We start from the raw sequence: 5,515 nt of genomic DNA on the forward strand, positions 1-5,515 counted from the left end.
AGATAATAATTGAGCAAAAAAGTAAGTGACATTAAACACATGATTTTCACTCATACATAACAAAAATCTAAGCTTAAAGACAAGATAAGTTGGTAAAATACCAACTTATTAGGGGGTTGCGAGGAAGGCGGAGGCTTTGGAGATCGTGATCCGCATTCTTCATTATGAGCGAGTGAGTGCCTTGGAGACGGCCAGGCTTAAAGAAGAGCGGATTGGAGAATTAGAGAAAGAGGCTTCTGGCCTTCGTGAACGTGTCGCTGCTCTTGAGGCCGAGAAGGTCCAATTGCTGGCTCGACCGTCCTCTTCCCGCACTTCTAATTTTTGTGATGTTTCTAGAGATTTATACGAGGAGTGAATTCACGCCGAGGCTTATTTGGACATATTTAGAGATATGATGAGGGCGGGAACCGTTTTAGAAATCGTCTTCGAAGATGCTTGTGTTAAGGCACGTGAAGCGATGGTCGCTTGTGATTATGATCCTGCTACACCAGAGGTCGGTGACGATGAGAAGGATGTGTGGGTGTGGACTAGATCGAAGAGGATGCCTGGTACTAAGACACGTACCCTGGGGGCAGTGGCGATGGTGAGGGAGAAGATGGAGATGGCCCAGTTGGTCAAGCTGATGGCATTGATGGTCCTGGTGGCGACCAATGGTTTTTCTTTTTGTTTTGCCACAGACTTGTGCGTTTTTTGTAGGAATCTTTTGAAGACTTTGTAAATATATTCTAAGTATAAAATGCCAACTTTGTTATTTTTACTTGATTATGGTTCGAGCTTGTATGCTTTTTGATTTTCTTAGCCATAGTTTCTTAGCTCGAATAAGTGTTGAACATATCTTGAGTTTAATTACAATTGAATATTAGCAGGTGTTAGTTTAAACAAGGTCGAACATAACATGTCAAACTATGGCCGAGGGCCAGTAGATGTTAATTCAAACGAGATCGAACATATCATGTTTAACTATGACCGAAGGCCGGTAGGTGTTAATTCGAATGAGTTCGAACGTAACATATGTTTAATTATGGCCGAAGGCCAGTAGGTGTTAGTTCGAACAAGGTCGACATACCATATGTTTAATTATGGTCGTGGTCCAGTTAGGTATTAATTTGAACGAGGTCGAATATAACTTATTTAACTATGTTCGAGGGCCAGTTAGGTGTTTATTCGAACGAGGTCGAATATAACCTATGTTTGATTAGGGCCAAAGGCCAGTTAGGTGTTAATTCGAACGAGGTCGAACATAACCTATGTTTAATTATGGTCAAAGGCGTTGAACATAACTTATGTTTAATTATGGCTGAGGGCCAGTTAGGTGTTAATTCGAACGAGGTTGAACATAACCTATGTTTAATTATGGTTGAGGGCTAGTTAGGTGTTAATTTGAATGACGTCGAATATAATCTATGTTTAATTATGGTCAAGGGCCAGTTAGGTGTTAATTTGAATGAGGTCGAACATAACATATGTTTAATTATGACTGACGGCCAGTTAGGTGTTAATTCAAACGAGGTCAAATATAATCTATGTTTAATTACGGTTGATGGCCAGTTAGGTGTTAATTCGAGCGAGGTTGAACATAACCTATATTTAATTATGGCCGAGGGCTAGTTAGGTGTTAATTCAAACGAGGTCAAACATAACCTATGTTTAATTATGGCTGAGGGCCAGTTAGGTGTTAATTCAAATGAGATCGAACATAACCTATATTTGGGAAGATACGCCTCTAGGTGCAGCGTTTGTTGGCATCGCAAACTTTAAGCATTGTTGCCTTGTTTGTACACTTGGATAAGTATAAATAAACTTCATGCATTGCTGCTTTGTTCATAAACTTGGAGAAATTTACAAATTTTTGGGCGTTGGCTGGCGTTTCAGTCCCAGTCCCAGTCTATCTAGTCCTTTCATTGGTCAACATGGAGAGTGCTTGAGGGGTTGATCTATGAACTAGCTGTCCCATGCCTCTATCTTTGTGTACTTCGACTTGAAGTGTTCCCTTCATCGCCTCATTAAAAACTTCCTTGAGAAAACCCAATTGGGACTAAACTCAAGTGAGGGAAAAAAGAGTACGACTTGGGGGATGCTTTATTTATTGAAAGTTGCAGTACTTGAGGTGGGTAATATTCCAATTGTTTGGTAGTAGTTTTCCTTCCATTGTTTTTAGTTGGAATGACTCTTTGTTTGCTGTTTCTATGATTTTGTACGGGTCGTCCCAATTTGTTCACAATTTACCTTCTCGTAGGTCTTTGCTCACTTATGTTCTGGCTTTGAGCACGTACTCCCCGACTTTGAGTGGCCTGACCTTTACCTTTTTATTATAATAGCGTTTTGCTTGTTGCTTTTGGGTGATGATCCTTATGTAGGCCATATCTCTTCGTTCTTCGACTTTGTCGCCTGCTTTTATCGTTCATTGGTCCGCTTTCGTGGGAGTATCTTAGGTTGGGCTCCTCGACTTCGACCGGTATTACTACATCAGTCCCATAGACCAATGAGTAAGGGGTCTCTCCTGTGCTTATCTTCGGCATTGTTTGGTAGGCCAAGAGTACTTCTGGTAATATTTTCGACCACAACCCTTTAGCGTCTTCGAGTTTTTTGTTCATGATATTCAATATCGACTTGTTAGAGGACCCTTCTTGTCTGTTGCCTGTAGGTTGATATGGCATTGAGAGTATTCTTTTGATGTGTCATTTTTCAAAACATTCAGTGATCTTTTTCCCAGTAAATTAGGGTTCGTTGTTGCAGCTGATCTATTTGGGAAGTCTGAAACGACATATGATGTTTTTCCATATAAAAGTGATCACTTCTTGTTTGCGTATTTGGGCGAATGCTCCTGCTTCTACCCACTTAGAAAAATAGTTAGTTAAAACCAAAAGAAATATTACCCGGGAGGGGCCCACGATGTCAATTCCCCATTTGATGAATGACCAAGGGGAAGTGACTGAATGTAGGTGTTCGCCCGCTTGGTGAATCATTGGGGAATACTTTTGGCATTGCTCGCACTTTTTCACAAAATATGCTGCCTCATTTTTCATAGTGGGCCAATAATACACTGCCCGTATGAGGCATTTGACCAAAGCCTAATTGCTGGGATGAGCTCCATAGTGGCCTTCGCGGACCTTTTCAAGGACGCGCCACGTCTGATTTGGGCCCAAGCATTTCGCTAGAGGGCCGACGTACATCCTTTCGTATAGGTCGTTATGAATGATTTTGTACTTGGCTGCTTGCATTTGCAATTTCTTGGCCTCTTTTTTATCAACTGGGGTTATCCTACAAGTATGTAACAATACAGTTGCACCAGTCCCAAGTTAGGTTTATGGTTCTTACTTCGATTAGGTCTATCGATGAGTTGAGAAGGTGGAACACACTTCTGTTTCCAGTTGCAATGTTTTGGGTGGCTGTGGCTAATTTGGTAAGGCCGTCCGCCTCGTCATTCTATGCTCTAGGGATCTGGTCGATCGGGCAGCAGCTTGCAAATTTTGATTTGGTATTTTTGTAACCTCTGTTCCTTGATTTTGAAAGTCCCTGTGACTTGATTGACTACCAGTTGAGAATCGCAACGTAGTCTCAACCGTTTTGCCCTGTAGTTAAACGTCAGCCTTAATCCTGCAATTATGGCCTCATACTCGACGTCGTTATTAGTCATATTCAGGAACCTTATGGATTGGCAAATAACTTTGCTTGTTGGGACTTTGAGTACGAGTCCCAGTCTAGATACTAATGCGTTATATGCATCGTCAGTGTATAGGACCTAGAGGTCTTATCTTTGGGGAGAAGTATTGACGACCTCTCTTTCGACTTCGAGCATTATTTTTGCGCTGAAATTGGTGACAAAGTCTGCAAATACTTGTGACTTTATCACCATTCATGGATAATATATGATATCGTGCTCGCTCAGTTTGATGGCCTATTTGGCCAACCTACCCGATAGCTCGGGTTTATGCAAAATACTACTTAGGGGGAAGTAGTGAATACCGAGATAGGGTGGCATTGAAAATATTGTCTAAGCTTTCGTGAAGCTACGACTAAGGACAAAGCCATATTCTCGAGGTGAGAGTATCTCGTCTCAATGTCAACTAATGTTTTGCTAATGTAATAGATTGGAGACTGCTTACCTTTTCTTTCTCGGACCAGGACTGCGCTCATAACCACTTTAGATACGGCAAAGTAGACGAGGAGACGTTCCCCCGACTCCGGTTTTGAAAGTAATGGTGGTGATGACAAATATGCTTTTAATTCCGTCAGGGCTTGAACACACTGAGAAGTCTATTGGAGGCCGTTATATTTCTTGAGTATGCCGAAGAATTTGTGACATCTATCCGATGATCGCGAAATGAATCTTGAAAGAGCGACGATATGGCCAGTTAACTTCTTAACCTATTTTTTGGTAGTTAGGGGTTCTAGGAGTATCCCTTCGATGGCTCTGATCTGATCAGGGTTGACCTCGATCCCTCGCTGCTATACCAGGAAACATAGAAATTTTCTCGAGGCCACACCAAATGCATATTTTTTGGGATTCAGCTTCATTCTGTACTGTTCGATATGTCGAAGGTTTATCTTAGGTGGTCGATGTGATCTTCTTTCCTTTTGGACTTGACCAACATGTCGTCTATATAGACTTCCATCATTTTATTGAGCTGATCTTTGAACATCCTCGTCACCAACCTTTGGTAAGTAGCCCATGCGTTCTTCAACTCAAAGGGCATGACCCTGTAGCAGTACGTCCCCTGGTGGATGATTAAAGTGGTTTTTTCCTGATCCTCCTCTTCTATAAGGATCTGATTATAGCCCGAGTAGGCGGCCAAAAAGCTCAGTAGTTTATGCCCGACCATGGGGTCGATGAGTTGGTTGATATGGAGTAATGGAAATGAATCCTTGGGGCATGCTTTGTTTATATCTGTGAAGTTTACGCACATCTGCCATTTCCAATTCTTCTTTTACACCATGACCATGTTGGCGACCCATTAGGGGTATTTTGACTCCCTGACAGAACCATTTTCCAATAATTTTTCTACTTCTCTGCATACTGCATCATTGATTACAAAGTCTAACTTACGCTGGACCTACCTCACCGGGGGGTGGAATTGATCGATGTTTAGTCTATGTCTGACGGTTTCCTTTGGGATGCCTAGCATATATGCATGGCTAAAAGCAAACAAGTCCGTGTTAGTAGTTAAGAATTGACGAAACTTACCCGATTCCTGAAGTTTGTAGCCGATGTAAGCTTCCTTGCTGTGATCGTTGTTATATAATTGAATGGGGTCGAGGTCTTCTATGGTCGACCCCACAACTTCGAACGTATCGATATCCATATTGATTGCTATGCCTCTTTTTCTTTGTCCTTCGTTTATTAAGTGTCCATGCAACCCAGTGCGATGCGGTAGCATTCCCGTGATGTGCGTTGTTCCCCTCGTATGCTGAATACTCCCCATGGAGTGGAATTTGATGACTTGGTACAAGCTGGAAGGGATAGCTCTCATGGTGTGTATCCATGGTCGTCATATTATGGCGTTGTACGTTGTGT

This window comes from Nicotiana sylvestris, chromosome 7 (assembly GCF_000393655.2).
Source record: "Nicotiana sylvestris chromosome 7, ASM39365v2, whole genome shotgun sequence".
NCBI classification, from domain to species: Eukaryota; Viridiplantae; Streptophyta; class Magnoliopsida; order Solanales; family Solanaceae; genus Nicotiana; species Nicotiana sylvestris.